Raw genomic sequence first — 18,759 nt, forward strand, 5'->3', positions numbered from 1 at the left:
CCAGCAAGGCAGTAGTTGACTCAGTCAATATGCAAGCTGTGCAGAATTTCTTTGCGGGTAAACTTTGGAATGGTCTTAATTTTCAGAATCAGCTTTGGCATCCATAAAGGCAGAGAAAAAACTGTAGCTAAAAGGTTTGACAGCCAAACTTAAACAAGGATCTATTCTGTTCTTCTCGGTTTGCTTCTTTTAAAGGTAAATTCATGTTGTACCAGAATCATTTGTGGAGTAACTCATCTATACAGCTAAACTTTTTAAAGTAAACATACACTAGGACATTTGAGATTCCTGAAAAGTATCATGAAGTTATATCAAACTTTTGAAAAGCTCATAGTGTGCCAAATTTTGGAATTTCTTACTTAATAAGACTTTGAAAACAAACTTGGATTTTCTTTATTCTTCTTTAAATACCCAAGACCTAGTATGCGAATTGCTCTTAAAAGGAAAATAAAAATATTGTTGAACTGGTAAAAGACTGGCTCACATGCATTTCAGCTTAAAATCAGAAAAAACAGGCCATGTAATTTGGGGCTCCGTGCTAAATTCCTTTATCCTCATAATATCCCCTGTTTGATTAACAGAAACATTAACTGCATTCATATTTTTCAGTCCGAACTAGTGGAGCTATTGCTCTTAATTTTCAGTATTTGAACACGTCATTCAAGAGAAAAATGCATTTGATCACACACCAAGGCCTATGCGTGCACACGCGCGCACACACACACCCACACACACTGTTCAGCATCTATCTTCTATACTTCAGTATCTCTGTTACTATACTTTGTTATCTGACTTTTTTATTTTTCTCAAGAAGGATATGAGTTCTTTTGTATTTCCAGCTCCTAGTAGAATACCATAATAATAGAAAATACTCAAAGTAGTTTTGTTGAGTGAAACAGTAGGTATTACAGGAGAGGAATTAAGAAGCTGATTCTAGAATCCACAGTGTAGCCGTAGCTGTATTTTATCAGTTCATCTAAGATCAAGGTTTTTGTGGGTTTTTTTTTTTTTTTAAGATCAAGGTATTGAGAGAGACTGAGCTCCTACCAGGTACAAGGCTCTGTGCTTAAGTTGTGATGTGTAAGATGGAGTTTGTGCCCAGTGATTTTATGTCATGAAAGAACGGTTTTCGGAAACCTCCCTTCCTCTCTGCTTTGATGCCTGTTACAGAAGCGTGATAGACGATGGAATAGAGATAGTCGATACTGAGTCACTTTTTAATCACTGAATTTTTGAATCATCCACACTTTTCTTATTGAGTTTCAAAATTCTAGCCTTATGCACTAATATCATGACAAGTTCTCCTCCATTTGAAGTCTATTGTTCTTTCCTAAATCAGATGTCTAAGTGGTGTTTTGCAAAATCTGCAGCACCAAGATTTAGTGTAGGATGTAGGGGCAAAGCTGAGAAGAGTTTCTGTATAATCTGTCTCTGCTTGTCAAATCTTGTGTCTCCCTATTATCTTTTTCTGGTAAAGGACTCTAGAAGAAGAAAAAACTTCAATAGATATGCAGCCTTGTACAGAATGGTCCCCCTGAAACTTTCTGCTACCTCAGCCAATGGTGAAGTCTCTCACACTACTCTCTGAGTTTCCTAATGATGTTGGTATTTGCGAAAAGAAATTGGCTTAGTTCATCTTTCCTAGAAAGTAACCATTTTTAAAAAGCTGGAATGCAAAAAAAAAAAAAAAAAAGCTGGAATGCTTTTAATTGAAATTCTTCGTGTGGCTTGGTTAATACACTTAAAATCTTTTCCCACCTTATGGTATACATCCTGAACTGCCTCCAGAAATATTTAATGACTTCATTAAACAAAGACATGCCACAGTTTTTATCATTCTACTTTATTAGCATGAATGACCATGTTTACGTATAAAGAAATGGAAGTACTTTTAAACCAAATCATTTCAGTTGTTTTTTTTTTTTCTAAGTATTTTATCCCAGATGTTGGATCATTGTCAGTGCTTGCTCCTTTGACAACCCTGTCACTTAGGCTCTGGCGGTCATACCAGGGAATAGTGTCTCGTAGGGTTTGTTCTGATTCTAAGGGAGCTCAATTGCCCCTTTCAGAAAGGCAACAAAAAAGATCACTGACAACGCAGCAGGGCTAGAAATCCTGGGATTAGAATAGTACTCTGTGTAGAATAGGGAAGACCTAGCCTGCAGGGAGTTACAGTATCCAAGCTGGCGGTGGCACACATGGACCCATCCCTGCTCCAGCGCTGCCTCACGGTGGGCTCAGGCCTCCTCGTGACTGCATCACAGCTCAACCTCTCCCACCCTTTCTTCCTTCCCTTCTCATCATGGCACGGGTGTTAGTCCCCAGAACACACCCCATTAAACTTCCTGCACGGATATCTCAGAGTCTCAAGGTCTGTTTCCCAGAAATCCAGCCTGTGAGAAGAGAAATGGAAAATTAAGTTCATGATCATTGAAACTTAGAGAGTGAGAACCCTGTTCTGACTCCTAAATTCGTTAACTAATTAGATCACCTCTTACCTCCAGCTGGCTTCCGAACAACTCACAGAACTTACCTTGGTAAGTTAATAGGCAACTTTCTTCTGTCAGTCTTTATTCAAGTCCTTGGTTACAGACAGACCACGCACAAACCAGGATCACATGTGGCCAGATGTTGACGTTAGAGATTCACTGTGCAAATCTCTTCATTGCTGCAAAGAGGGCTGCAGCAAATCTGGGGAGACAGAGCCTCATATCCAGATAGTATCTACCTACTTTGTCCTATTTTGTCATAAAATACTTGCTAGCTAACTCTCATGTGGAGACATACAAAGCAAATGTGATTCTTCAGACAAAAATGGCATGGACAGAATTTTCTTTTTCTTTTTTCTTTTTTTTTTTTAAGTAGGCTCCACACCCATTGTGGGGCTTGAACTCACAACTTGTCCACAGAACAAGAGACTGAGAGTTGCACACTCTACCGACTGAGCCAGCCAAGCATCCCCAGAATTCTTTTTTGCCATGTAAAGCTAAAAAGAAGGGAAGATATTAATGAGATATAATAAAATAATGTACTAGCGTAGCTATATTTTTAGGCCTGGTAAAATTGTAACTTAGATTAAGAGGTGAGTGACAAATTTTTAGTCTAGGCAATTTCTCCAGAAAAACACAATTTATATAGTCAATTTTCAATTATCTGCCCAAGGAGAAATAGCAATAATGGCAATTATCCAAAAGAGTAGATAATGAACAAATTCATTTCTATTTGACTTTGAAATATTGTTTTGTATTCCAAAACCAACATTTGGATGTGGATGCTTTTTAAATTCTGTAAAGTTGCTATGCCTAAACTTAAACACTAAAATTATATTTTAGAAATCAGATGGAAGAAAGTGGCTTATATTTTTCATCTTGCCTTGTATAGTACTTTCCTACTTTCTATATTATTGCTGAAAATAGATCTTATCCCTTAGGGTAATGTTACATTCATCCTATTTGCATCTACGTGTTTCCTATTTATATTTTCCTAGCACCTATGATAATTTAATATTTTGGTTGAATGGACAGCTTCCCTCTCTGCCCTTGCTTGGCTAAAGTTAATTATATTTATATTTTATGTATATGTCCAAAAAAAAAAACTAAATAAGTGGTCAAGATAAAGAGTTATATCCCAGTAAGATTTGAGATGTATGAATGCAAATATCTGCCCATGGAAAATTGAGTTGACCATATATACATTTTCCACACCTATTTTGGACCTGGTTTGGTCATTTTTCACTCAGTAAATGCTAAATTGTATACAAAGTTACCTGGCATTGGATCTGGCTCATGTTAGCCGTCAGTAACTGCTCATTTCCTTTATTCCTTGCTTCCTTTTCTTCAGTAATGTTTTACATAAGATGCTTCATATTAACACTTCATATACTTCAGTAAATACTTATGTTTTATTCCGTTCTTTTTCTGTACAGAAAATATTCATTTGGGGGATCCCTGGGTGGCTCAGCGGTTTAGCGCCTGCCTTTGGGCCAGGGCGTGATCCTGGAGTCCCAGGATCTAGTCCCATATCAGGCTCCCTGCATGGGGCCTGCTTCTCCCTCTGCCTGTGTCTGCCTCTCTCTCTCTCTCTGTCTCTCGTGAATAAATAAAGTCTTTATTAAAAAAAAAAAGATTCATTTTATACAAATAAGGAATTTTTTTTAAGATGCTAAAGTAAAATCTTCAGGTGTTATTTTCCCAATGTCAATACCCACTATGTGTTTTAATTCCTAAGAGCTACCTCCATGGAATTTGATATATCACTATTTTTCTTATGTTTTATTTATATAATTTCTACCCCCAATGTGGGGCTCAAACTCATGACCCTGAGATCAAGAGTCTCATGCTCTACTGACTGAACCAGCCAAGTGCCCCCAGGTTTACCACTATTCATCTGTTAAGGGCATAGCATTTTAAAGTTAAGCATGAGGGAACCCTGGGTGGTGCAGCGGTTTAGCGCCTGCCTTTGGCCCAGGGCGCGATCCTGGAGACCTGGGATTGAATCCCACGTCAGGCTCCCAGTGCATGGAGCCTGCTTCTCCCTCTGCCTATGTCTCTGCCTCTCTCTCTCTGTATGACTATTATAAATAAATAAAAATTAAAAAAAAAATAAAGTTAAGCATGAGAGTTTATGCACACTAAAAATTGACCACACACTCTCCTGTCTTACTCCCAGTCACGTGATACACTCCCATTCTAAACAGTACGTTTTTATAGAAGGCAGATTTTATCAAGCATTCCAATGCTTTTGATTGGTTGCTTTAGGACTCCTTTGATAAGGTTTTGGTGTTTGACCAAAGCTGGCTTTCTTTCCCTTCAAAGATCTGCATAGTATTTTCAGTTGAACCTGGCAAGGCACTGGAGAGGTGGGTTAAAAAAATGGCTAGACCTAGTTCCAAACACTGGCTCCGCTACCTACCAGGGGGATGTTAGACCAGAGACTGTCTCTTAAGGTCATGGTTTACTCTTTATTAAAATGAAGATAATAATATCAGATGAAGGGGCTTGTGGTGATGCTTACGGATAATAAATGTAGGCAAGTTAGTGTATGTTAGGCATTCAAGAAATGTTGGTATGTGTTACAGGTACTAACATTTACTGAGCACCTACCTTGTGCAAATACCGCTCTAGGCATTTTCTCTGTATTGATTCATTTACACCTCAGTACACCTCTGTGATTCAGGGAGTGGTATCACTGTTTTATACATGTGACCTAGAGGGCTTAAGGCACGGTAAGCAGCTGAGTCTGTATTACAGCCCATCCCCTACGCTTAGCCGCCACACAACATTGCCTCTTGTATAGACAGAGCAGCCTTTTAGCAGCAACAGGAGCCAGCAGGTGGATTGGGGGGACCCCCTCATGCTTCTGCCCATACCCCCAGCACTGCCATTCTTCACATCTGGCCACACCACTTAAACACCACCCCAAACACACCTACAATCAGAGTATGATTTCCTAGGAGGGACCATTCTATTTTAGTCACCCAGCTTTACCCAGACCTCATCCCAGGACATGAACAGTGAGAACAGAAAATTATGCCTCTTGGTATAAAGCTTGAGACCCAAGACTCAAGTCAACTGGAGGCCGCTTCTAACTGGCCTCCAGTGTGTCATTTAAAGATCTGCTCAGATTCAGCCAGTCTCAGGGGTCACCGTGAGCGTGAAAGGTTGTGGGCAAAAGGTCAGGTGCTTGAGCTCACAAGCCACAGCTCTGCCACTAAGTAGCTGAGTCCCTGGCCCCCTGAAGTCCTTCTCCTTCCCCCCCGCCCCGAACCCTTCCACAGCCCCGCCATTCCCTGTTGACCCACCCCTGGCCTGCCCCTCATCTGTGCCACTCGCCTGGGCTTGTAGGTGTCTGGGCTGCCATCCTAGGACCAGCTCTAAACCTCCCTTTGTTCATTTATTCATATTTTTCTCATTTGATCCACCTGTGTTCAGTGCTCACCCAGACACCATTCTGTGTATTGTACTTAGAGCCTACATACAAGCCTTTTGGCTTTTAAGGGGGAGAACTTGGTTTGCATTTCTCAGAGACTGATTAATCTCCATCGTTTCTAAAGTTTTCTCCCCTCGGGCTATCTACACAGGATCCTGCGGTTTGCTAAGCAGCAGCTTCTCCTGGCACAACTCCCCGCAATCAGACGAACAGAGACAATGCCTCGCGCCCTGCACCTGCATTAAGAAGAGGTCCACAGCAGGCTTGGCCCAACAGGTAAGAGAAGGCATTGCTCAATTATGCAGTCCATCCCTGGGGGAAAATACCAGCAATTCTATAAAAGCAGAAATCAACATCTAAGGACTAATGAGGAGAGAGAAAAGTGTGGTTTGGGGCTTTCGTTTCTGTTTATGTGCTCTACCATGTGATTACCCTTGCCATGAGCCATGAAGTAACCCCTGTTCTTGTATGATCTGGGAGAAAAAAAAATGAAAGCTAAAAAAAGAATGGCCTTTTAAAAAAATTCATATTTACAAGTGCCTACAAAACCTTTGACTGATTTTAGTGGTGGCCTCTTTTAAGACGAAATGGGGAACTAAATATATGCCTTAGGTGACCTGAGACAATGCCTATTTAAAAATCCATTTCTCCAAGGCTATAGCTAATTGATTCTTGAAACTTCTTTGCCGAAATAACCTTGTCCCACAGGCAATTGTGCTTCAATTATTTCTTATTTCACTTGAAAATAATAGTCTTTTTATATAGAAAATGATGGAATAGTTATAAAAAGTGTCCAAAATAACAAGTAATCGTTAAAATATTTTTATTTAAAGTGATAAAACTCAAGACAAATACTCAGAATATTCCTTTCCATGCTTGTTGCCCTAAATAGAGTGCTAATAAGTCTATAGAAATGATTGCAGACTTCCTGGAGTGTGACTCAGGGAAAGAAGCCCCACACTGGCACCAGGAGACTTGAATCATACTTTTCTCTCTTCCACCATCACCTCTGTGCTTTGGGATGATAATTACAGTTTCCTTGTGCATGATTTCAGACTGCCTGAATTTCAGACTAGATTTCAGACTAGATTTCAGACTAAATGCTAGCCTCAGTTTGACCATGAGATACTGTGAGTGGGGGTGGGGGGGTAGCTTTAAGCTTATTCCCTGCAAAGTCATCTGCCTAAAGCAAATTCAACAAAATGCCAGTTCACTGAATTCCTTTCTTCTTTTCATTATTTACAAAACTTACAGCAATTGGCACTGGGTGTGTTGGGGTCTACCACCTTTGGGGATTTCTATGAGATTTTAATGGATAGTTTTCCAGTTCGCTTCATAACAGCATTTGAAGGAATACGGAGTTTGTCTTAGCCTTAGCCTCGGCTGTTAATGCAGGGAGAGGATCCTCTGATAAAGAGTGAGAGGCACCAGCACACAGCCAAAAAGGATACTGACTAAGAGATGTGACATTAACACCATAAGGATTCCCCAAACTCAAGACAAATATATCTGGTATTTCAATATACTAGGCAGAGTGACCATGTAGGGGAACTCTTCCATCGAATGAGCCTGCCATTGCAGTCCTTCCTCTGAGGAGCCTTATAGTTCAATGGAAGAAAAAGATTAGAACAATAGCAGGAAATTAGCAAATAATATAATTGCAAATTGTGATAAGCACTATGGAAAAATAAAAGGAATGCTCAGACAGTGAAGAGCTAGACCTGGCTTTAGAAGGTAGTCAGGACAGGTGTGGGAGGCGAGAGGGCTGCTCCCAGTGCCTCCCCTTTCCAGGCCTGTGACATGATTGCACTGCCTCATTCCCCAGGAGATTCCAGGGGTCATGGGATTTGGTCTGGCCAATCACTTGTGCATGGAACAGTATGTGTCTCTTCCATGCTGGAGCATCTAATTAATGTTACTCTAGCTCCCTGTCCCTGTCCTGTGGCATTCTGACCAGGGATGTGATCCAAGATGTGGTGGCTCCCTTCACCTGGGACTTGTGTGACCCCAGAGAACAAAGCCACCTCAGCCAGCCCACACTGGACATGCATGTAGCATGAGCAAGCATGTAGCATGAGCAAACAACAAACTTTAATGTCTTAAGCCACAGAGATATGGAAGCTTTTTGTTAACGTAGCTTAACAGGGACAATCCTGACTATTACAAGAGGCATTTCTAAAGAGGCAGAAAGATGATTTATAGAGACTTTAAGACAAGAGGCTTTGAGCATGGCTAGTTCACAGAATTGAAAGAAGGTCAATATGGCTGGATTAGAGTAAGTCAGGAAGAAGTAGCAAATAATCTTTAGAGTTCCTTCTACTCTCTCAACTCTTGCCTGTTGTATCTCTAAAGCCGTTCTGATATTTATATTCCTGGCAATGCTTGGAGATAGATTAAGTAGCTGACTTTAAATGCTTTTGATTTGTTTACACAAATCAAACTCTCATAGTTTATATCTTGCCTCTGGATTATGATCGTTTTTATCAAGAACTTTGCATGTGGGCTATTGATATGATAATGCAATCCTAATGCCCTCTCAGGAGCTGAGGCCTCTATCTTTTCAGTCAATTGGAAGATGCACTTGAGTATATAGGCCATTCATGGCTGAGCTGAGGCCTGGGATGGGAAGCCCACGGCATTTTGCAATTGAATCATATGTAATATTGTGTGATTTTTAAGCTCTCAGCTTTTCATATCAATTTCTAATATTCTGGCAACAGAATCTAGGGAAAAGCCCAAACTTTCATGGGACTCATCATAGCTCCTTTAATGTATATGTATGAGAGATTGTCTTTTGCACTGAAGATCTTGTTCGAAAACAAAACAAAAACCCCTTAGCAAAAAGCAAATTGCCGGAGATGCAGTTTATCTTCTTTGGAAGAAAAGAAGAGCTGAGTCAGCCCTCCTGGGATTTGACAACTAAGGTATTTCTTTATCCTTGACACTGCTCAGATAGAGCCCCAGATATTATAACTGCCTTTATTGAAGTTTGGTAGATTTAGAGGAAATACATCCAGCTGATATTAGAGTCATTCTTGTACAGTTCTTAAAGTCTTAAGGATTTTTTATTGAGGTGAATGAAATCCTGCTTAAGAAAAAGAAAAGCAGGAGAAAGGAAGGGAGATGGATCTAAAATAAAAACAGGGTCGTTAAAATAGGCTCAGTGCTAAGTGTTTTCATATGTAGTATTATCCCCATACATGAGAAAGTAGCCTTGAAAGGTTACAATCATCCAGCCAATGAGTGAAGACCAAGGAAGGGGTGGGAGTCTTTCCCCTCCAAAGACCCTTCTCTTTCCTCTCTGCTACTTAGACTAGAGTGTGAAAGTGTCCCTATACCATCACCACAGTCATATCTAAAGTAGCCCAGCCTTGCATTTCTATGATCTCCAGAGTTGTGCTCTAAAAGATATATACTGCATCACTCTTCAATTATTACGTATCTAGATTCAGAAGAGCCTCTAAATGGAGCTGGTTGTAATAAGTTGTGCTCTGCTAATTGTACATCTTCCCTTTGTTCAGCCTCATCCTGTATAATTAGCACAGTCTTGAAAATAGAAGTTTCCCGTTACATTAAAGTTCTTACACAGCACACCCTCTAATTATTTCATATTTTCACATTAGGGATAAGATTCTCATGGTGGAGGGAGGTAATTCTGTTTGTTATTTAATTACTTATAGAAGGAGTAGAGGAAAACCAGGAAAAAGAGATTATTAAAATAATTTCTGGGCAGCCCTGGTGGCGCAGCGGTTTGGCGCCGCCTGCAGCCTGGGGTGTGATCCTGGAGACCCGGGATCGAGTCCCACATCGGGCTCCCTGCTTGGAGCCTGCTTCTCCCTCTGCCTGTGTCTCTGCCTCTCTCTCTCTCTGTGTCTATGAATAAATAAATAAATAATCTTTAAAAAATAATTTCTACTTGATTCTGAGTTATATACACAGAGACCAAGGCACAGGCATATATTTCTCTCATACCCCCATTCTATCCTGGCCTCTGACATCACCATTTTTGGCACTGGTCTCAGTTAAAACCATTAGGATCTCTTTCTATTGAGGACTTACCTTTCCTTTAAGATCCACTCAAAATCCTCTCCCCCACTGGTCTTTATGATATTCACCATTAAAATTAATATTAATATTAAGCTCCCATCTTCCCATCTGCCAGGGCACTTTGTACTAATCTTAAAGCATGTTTCTGCTTTGTATTATAGGGATGGAGCTAGGGTGAAGATGGCTGCTGACTCACTCAGATATATTTTCTCTCTTTTCTTCCTGGGCATATAACTATACAGCATTTCCTTTTCTTCTTTAGAATTGGGTATGACCACATGGTGACTTTCTCACATGGAATATGAATGGAAATGATGTGCTTCATTTAGGGACCAGGATTTTAAGGAAGTAGGTGTGCCTTCTCCCTGCTTAATCTCCCCTGATGCTGTCTCGGGTCCTCAAGGATGGGAGGAGCCAGGCTCCTAGATGACCAGGTGGAAAGCTATCTGGCCAAGTGGGAACACCCCCATTAGGTCGTTACACAAATAAGAAATAACTATCAACAAGGCTCAGATATTTAGTGTTTATTTGTTATAGCAACTATATAGGCTTACCTAACACAGTGTGTGCATGTTTGTAAGCATGAGTCTATGTGTGTGTGACTCCCTCTGTTTTAGAAGCCCTAGAAGGACTGGGACAAAAAACAATCATCCTTCACTGTGAGAAAAATTAAACTAAATAGCTGCCTTATTAGAAATGGAGCAGATGGTCAACAAAATGAAGAGTGGAGGGTACTCTGAAACATCTCTACCATTGGGGATGCCATTTTCTCATTTGCAAGCAACTGTAAGGACTTTCATAAATTATCTCATAGGTAACTAGAGTGTAGAATGAAATGCATTCTATATGCCATGCAGTCTTCTCACAGTGCTGATCAATAACAGACCTGGCCTCATCTCACTCCAAGTACACAGTCCAGTGGGAGACCAAGTACCCACCAAGTCTTCACACTACTGAAGAAGCACTCAGCTTCCCACCCAGGTTCTCAGGTTCCTCATCTTTAGAAAAGAAGAAGAATATTACTTGCTTCTCAGTTTTTGTACTTTTTAATTACATAATATTTAAATAAAATGTCAAGCATGATGCTTGACACTTGAACTTGATAAACATTCAATAAATCTTAGCTATTATTATTTGTATTGGTTTAGGTAAATAATATAAGATTATATAACAAAAAATCTGAGCAGACTGAGGGAAAGGTATATGGAACACAATTTCTCTTCACAGTGACTCCTAACCTGAGAGTTGATAGGCTGGGAATAATGTTCCACATTTTTAAAAATACAAACAGTGTGTGCAAAGGACCAGTGATGTGAGGAAGCATTTTTAAAGACTTGAAAAAGAGGGATCCCTGGGTGGCTCAGTGGTTTGGCGCCTGCCTTCAGCCCAGGGCATGATTCTGGAGACCCGGGATCAAGTCCCATGTCGGGCTCCCTGCATGGAGCCTGCTTCTCCCTCTGCCTGTGTCTCTGCCTCTCTCGCTCTCTCTCTCTTTCTCTGTGTGTGTGTGTGTCCGTGTGTCTCTCATGAATAAATAAATAAAATCTTTTAAAAAAATAAAGACTTGAAAAAGACTAAGAGTAGCAGGAATATAGAGAGCGAGGAGGAAACACTGCAGAATGAGATCATTTAAGCCTTGGGAACCACCTTGTAGTCATCTAAGAACTGATTCTCTTCCTAAGTGCAGTAGAAAGTCACTGAAATGGTTTCAAACAGGTTGTAGCATAGAATGACATGATCAGCTATGTCTTTTAGAAAGATCACTGTGGCTATGAAGAAAAAAAAAGATTGGAGGGAAACAGAGAATGCACATGTGGACTACTTGGAAAGACTGTAGGACCAAACTAAGAATACCCACAGAGAGGTCAGGCAGTAGTAGTGGGGATGGAGGGAAGTAAAGATAGGAAAAGTTTCTGCAGTGACACTGGCAGGAATTGGTGATGGATTAGGTGTGAGATATAGAAGAGAGCACTGTTCAGAATGGCTCCAGGTCTTTCACCTGGTTGTGGAAACATTGAAGAGAGATAGGCAACCCTGAAAGAGGATCAGGATTGCAAGATGATGAATTTACCTTTGTACATGCAACAGTCAGATGCTCCTCAGAAATCCAAGAACACATGCCAAGTATATGGTTGGATATTTGGGTCCAGAGTTTCATAAGTATATCTGAGCTAGAGTGTAAATTTAAGAGTTATTGGCATATGGCTAGCACCTTAGGCCATGGGCAGGAAAAATTTGCTTAGAAAATAAGCAAGGGGTACCTGGGTGCCTCAGTGGTTAAGCATCTGACTCTTGATTTCTGCTCAGGTCATGATCTCAGGGTCGGGAAATTAGGCCCTACATTGGGCTCTGCACTGGGCGTGGAGTCTGCTTAAGATCCCCTCTCTCCCTCTTTGCCCTTCCCCCACTACCACTTTCTCTTCCTCAAAAAAAAAAGGTGGGGGGGACTTAGACTGAAAGGAAAAGAGAGGTGTATATATAAGAGGATTTTATTTTAAGGACTGTGTAAGCTTGGTGAGTCTGAAATCTAAGAGGGGAGGCCAGCAGGATGTAGGCCCAGGAAAGAATTACAGTTGGAATCCCCAGGCATTCTACCGGAAAACCAGAAGTAGCAGGCAGTGCAGATGAAGTCTGAAATTGTCTGCTGGAGAACTCCCTCTTGCTCAGGGAAGATGCACCTTTTGTTCTATTCAGGCTTTCATCTAGTTGGAGGAGCCCTACCCCGTCCCATCCCCCACCACATTACAGACAAATCTGCTTTCCCCAAAGTCCACTGGCATAAATGTAAATCTCATCTAAAACACCCTCACAGGAACAGCCAGCATAATGTTTGATCACATATCTGGGTACCAGGGCCCAGCCAAGTTGACCTGTAAAATTAACCATCACAAAAACATTAAAGTAAAAAGGAAAACCAGGGATCCCTGGGTGGCGCAGTGGTTTAGCGCCTGCCTTTGGCCCAGGGCACGATTCTGGAGACCTGGGATCGAATCCCACATCGGGCTACCAGTGCATGGAGCCTGCTTCTCCCTCTGCCTATGTCTCTGCCTCTCTCTCTGTCTCTCTGTGTGTGATTATCGTAAATAAATAAAAATTTAAAAAAAATAAAATAAATAAAGCTGAATAATATTGAAAAAAAAAAAAAAAAGGAAAACCAGACAGAGTGACTATTTCCCAGGCCCTGAACTAGGTGCTGGGAATACAACTTATATTGTGGTTTACAGTGTGAACCTGGGAGTCAGATAGCCTGGGTTTGAATGCAGACTTTGTAGTTGACTTGCCTTGTGACCTTAGGAGCCTTTAGGGAAGTGGACTGGCCTAGACTGGCACCGAGCTGAGACGGAATGAACAAGATGGAGCTAAGTAGTTCCAGCTGTGCACAGTGGAGGGCTGAGGAGCAGGGAGCCAGGCATGCTCTCTGCAAATGACACTCGCCCCTGCTCTCTCTCTGGCCACAGAATGGCAGTTTCCCTTCATTGCATGGCAGCTGCCCAAGTTTGCTTTTCTGATGCTGTGTTTGTTTCTGGCCTTGGATGCACTATAACCAAAGGCCTTCCCGAGCTGTGCTTCAGCCACTGAGCAGACTAGGATGGAAACCAGAACATTATACAATGTTTGGTTGAAAAGAGTGAAAAAGAGAAGTCCTAAGGGCAGGAGTTGGGGGTAGGGTTGGCCACCTCACAGTGCTCTGTCCTGGGATTTGGGGACAAGTATTCTCAGTAAATTCTACTGAGCCCTGGAGAGATAGCACAGAGAGATCTTAAAGCACAATAAAGACTTTTCCAGGCAGCAAACATGTGGCTATCCAGAGTACTTGTCCCTTCCCTTTCCTCCTAGGCTAGCTTGTTCTTAGCTCTCTGAGTATGATTAAGTAAGGACATATTTTCCAGTCGCTTCAGCAAATATTTATTCAGCTGTGTGCAAGGCGCCATGCTCTCTCACCAGGCTGTGACATGTGTAACACATCTTTGGCTCCCTGACACCTAGGACAGAGCAGGAAAGTAGGGGGTACTCTATAGATGTTGGTCAAATGAATTAGCATAAACCATAAAGTAATAAGGCATTTATTTAGAAAATGCCCTATAATATGATATGGTCAAAAAATCTTTCTACACTGAAAAAATCTACATGAGATCCCCCAAATGGCTTCTTGTACCTTTCCTAAAAGCACAAAATATCCCTGATACCCTAGTGAAATAAGTCTAGCTTATGATAAATGGACTTATAAATCAATTAATGTAACCCTGTGGAAAAATGGCCTATGGGCATTTGAAATGGCCAGAAATAAGCAGAGATCATACAGTTGGTAAGAAACCCACTTTAGTGGGTTCTAATACTTTTGTTCTGATATTCCATAGTGTAGTGACTCCTAATATTTTTCTTGTCACAATCTACATAAGAGATAAATTTCTCATGGGTCACACATTCCCAATGGGTTATGAGCCTTGACTCTTTCTTTTTTAGGAAAGTTAATCAGAGGGCAAGTGAGCAAAATCAGTATTTTTACAAGGATAAACTTAAATCTCTAATTTTTAAAACTGAAACCCAATAATGCACAGCCCTTACTGAGTGTCAACTATGTGCTAAATAAGCACTGTGCCATGAGCTTTGCACATATGATCCCATTTGAGCGAAGAACAACTGTGAATGGTTGATTCTCTGGAGCATCTTCATTTTGCAGGTTAGGAAACAGCGACCTATAGAGATTACAGAATGTTTCTAGACTAATACATGCCTATGAGTGGAATCCAGGTCTTTACATTTGTACTCTCCTGTCTCCAAAATCATACACAAATTTCAGCGCTTGGTGACTATTATTATACATTTTCTGTGACATACCTCACAACTGACCACCACAATCTGTATATTATAATGTAGAGAACCTTTTGCAAAGGACATAGTGCTGTGTTTATCAAAACTAGATTTTGCTCCGTGGTTTGAACCCAGTTCATTTATTTGAGTCACTTTAGGTCTTAAAAAACAATAATATAATAACCATCTTTTATCTAGTATCTCTACTATAGTTCACTCATTATATCAGACATTTTGCAGAAATTATTTCTCATATCATTGATTAAAATATTTCTTTTTTTTAAATTTTTTAATTTATCTATTCATGAGAGACACACAGAGAGAGGCAGAGACACAGGCAGAGGGAGCAGGCTCCATGCAGGGAGCCCGACGTGGGACTCGATCCCGGGACTCCAGGATCCCGCCCCTGGGCTGAAGCCATCACTAAACCGCTGAGCCACCTGGGCTGCGCTGATTAAGATATTTCTAATATTAATTTATTTATATCACATTCATATTAGATTTCTAATGTAACAGATATACAAAGTGTTATGTATAAAGTTGGAGCAGAACGGAAGAACCAAGTCTTACCCCACTTGATTAGTTTCACTTTTAGGCTGCAGAGGCCTCTGACCTCCCCTTCATGATCCCCACTCTACACAAGTCTCATTTGCGCCTTTCCTCCTCCTCTGTTTCCTTCTCCACTAGCCTCATGGCCACCACTCCCCCAGCTGAGACTCATCCATTGACTGAGTGGGTCTGGGAGGACCATCCTCAGCCTTGAGGGAGGAAGGCAAGAGAGAACAGGAAATAGAAAGAGAAGATGTAGGAAGGTTAGTGTTCCGAAGGGAGGTAGACATCCCAAGCAGGAGAAAGGAAGAGGTGAGTGGTGTGAGGGGTGAGCAAGGAGAGAGCACAGCAGGACAGCCAGCTCCTTTAGGTGAGAAAATGGGAAAGGTAGGAGAAAGGGCTACAGGTTAGCTAGGGCCTGCAGAGTCTTTGAGGAGGTAAGGATATGGGAAAGAAATCTCTAGAGAGCGCTGATGATTTATGTGTGTATATATATATATATATATATAGAGAGAGAGAGAGAGAGAGAGAGAGAGAGAGAGAGAAAATGATTTTTCCAGCCAAGCTCTGCATTTGAGTGGGAATCATGTTGACAAACAACCAGATCCTTTCTCTCTGTTGTTCTCATCAATCACCACCTGGAAGTCTTGCCCCAGGGAAATGCAGCCAAGGACTAAGCCAAAGGAAATTCTCTGGAGCCCTTGCCTCTTGAGCAGCCCCCTGAATGACAAGCCTCACCAAGGCCAGGCTTTTTTTACAGAGCAGGGAGCGGGGTCAGTAGTAAGCAGGCCCTTGGCCAAACCTACCACTGCCTGGATTTGGATGAGGACATATATGAAACTGGAATGGGGTGGAGTAGGGATCAAGTCACTTAAAAGCAAATAAATAAACATTTTGGTCAGAAAGGAAGAGCATAAACATATGCAAGTGATTCCCAACCTTCGGTGAAATGCTATCAAGATTTCTTTCAACTGAGGAGTTTGTATATTCGTTGATTTCCAACTTACCCATAGTTTTATACCGTCCGTATCAATATGGGCATGTTGTTCTACACATCTGAAGAAGATGCTGCCGGTAGTGATTTTCCTAGATATACCTGGCTTTAGTTGAAAAGGCTGGTGCACATCTAGCAGTCTCCTTTGTTGCACAAAAAGTTGTTTTCAAACTGTAGCTGTTTGAAAATATATACCACTAAAACCAAGGGTTTGAAGGAAAAGTAAACAAGCACTTCTTAACCTTTATTTTCACAAACAAGAGATTCGATTGCTTTGATTTTAAATTAACAAATCAAGACGTCAATTTGATTAAAGACACATGCACCACCTAATTGATTTGTTGACTGCACTGACTCTTGGCTTGAAGAGGCAGCATGGTGTGATGAAAAGAGAAGTGGCTTGGGAGCCAGGCAGCCCGGGCATGGGTTTGGGCTCCACTACACACACACCCGTAAGAATCTGGGTGACCTCTGAGCCTCAGGACACTCATACCTACATCCTGAATTCCAGTGATAATCAAATGAGATAACGTGGGTAGAAATAAGCTTGCACACTAGAAAATTCTGTACAAAACTCAGTTATTACTATAAATAACTGTCACATAACCCTAAAGCCCAATATTCATCAATCCTTTGAAAGACTGACACTATATTTGATACACTTACTCATGGGAAGACTCCCGTGTGTAACAATTCCTGTCCTTCTCCTGAGTCATATTCCCTAATAGTTTTCAACAGTGCCCTCTCTTACCAATTTAATTCAGCACTACTGACAATAATAAGCCCAACTACTGCTGCAGTTAATAGAAATTCTCCTTTAAATGAAGTGCATCTGCTGTGACATCTGTTTAAAACCCATGGAGAAGAGTCAGTGTTCACCAGCAAATTGAGTAATTACTATGTAATTACACTATAAATTGTGCAGTCATTGATTTGCTCTCAAAATTCATATCTTTTGGACATACCCAATATGAAAAACACCTGGGTTCTTCCAAAATGTGCAGATATGTTCTTAAAATGGTCAATACAAGGATTTGAGCTAAACACCTGTGGCCCGAAAATTAGAGTATTATCTCTAGAAGAGATAAAGTGCTGTAGGGAAAGGGATTAAAGTGTGGAAGGAGACGTTAATAGAGTGAGAAAGAAAGGGGAGGGATATTTTGAAGGCAAATTATCTAAATGCTTTCTCAGTCATTTCATAAGAGCTGTGAAATTGCTAAGCCTTGCTGGCAGGAGAAATCACAGGAGAAAGAGAGTTCAGAGATGCAAGATTTCACCTGTTCTGAGAAGAGCCCGTCACTCTTTGGACACTATTTGGATGTTAGGAAACTTGTACCATATGTAGAGAGTACAGGAATTAATGATTCAAGAGAGAGTATCTGACAGTCCTTTATTTTTTTTAAAGATTGTATTTATTCATAGAGACAGAGAGGGGCAGAGACACAGGCAGAGGGAGAAGCGGACTCCATACAGGAAGCCTGATGTGGGACTCGATCCTGGGTCTCCAGGATCACACCCCAGGCTGCAGGCAGCGGTAAACAGCTGTGCCACCAGGGCTGCCCCTGACAGTCCTTTATAACCACCCAGATTTAAACAATAAAAACTGAGATCTAATAGTATACTAACTGGTTACAAAACATGGCTCTATGGTGCTTCCCCTAAATCCACTTTTAAAAAAGCCAAACAGTAGATATTTATTAGCCACATACTTTGAGTATGTAATGCATACAAAGCTATGTTCTCGTAACAACACAGAATATAAATAAATAAGGCAGCATCACAGTTGGTGGAGGGAAGGCTGCCTTTGACCCTGGCTGACTCAGCTGAATCCTGGATCTCCCCGGTAGCTGTTGGGTTGAGCCATATGAAGCTGCAGAACTGAGTTCAACTATTTTTAAGCTACATGGTGGTGGAAATTTTATGTGGTTTGACCAAAAAGAATGGGAAAAAATCTCTTAGGTACTATAGGCCCCAGTTTCTTCATTGCTAAAAAGGAGGATGATTGAGAATTGGAAAGAATGTTGTCAGAAGATGTTTATAACAAACATTCATGTTAATGTTTAGAAAAAGTTCATGGTGAGGCACCTGGGTGTCTCAGCTGGTTAGGCATCCAACCCTTGATTTGGACTCGGGTCATGACCACAGAGTCATGGGATTGGGCCCCAGCTTCAGGCTCCATGGTCAGCAGGGAGAATGCATGAGACTCTCACCCTTTGCCCCACCCCCACCACACATGCATACACACTCTCTCTTTCTAAAATAAATAAATCGTTTTTTAAAAAGAAAAGAAAAGTGTATAGTAAGAGGGATGTAGAAAGGTCCTACCCTTGGTCCTCCCAGAGAGTGTACTAAACAATATCAGCTAAGACAATGTTGCAGGGACACCTGGGTGGCTCCGTGGTTGAGCATCTGCCTTTAGCTCAGGTGGT

General features: G+C 41.2%; 1 protein-coding gene across 1 annotated transcript in view; it reads left to right on the forward strand.

Annotated features, from left to right (window-relative positions):
- The window catches only part of B3GALT1 (beta-1,3-galactosyltransferase 1), a 503,119-nt gene that overhangs the window by 456,970 nt on the left and 27,390 nt on the right, over positions 1-18,759 (forward strand). The window contains exon 3 of the mRNA XM_025460053.3: positions 6,080-6,204. The gene's annotated coding sequence lies outside the window, so the exon portion shown is untranslated. The remainder of the gene's footprint in view (positions 1-6,079; positions 6,205-18,759) is intronic.

This window comes from Canis lupus, chromosome 36, assembly GCF_003254725.2.
Source record: "Canis lupus dingo isolate Sandy chromosome 36, ASM325472v2, whole genome shotgun sequence".
NCBI classification, from domain to species: domain Eukaryota; kingdom Metazoa; phylum Chordata; class Mammalia; order Carnivora; family Canidae; genus Canis; species Canis lupus.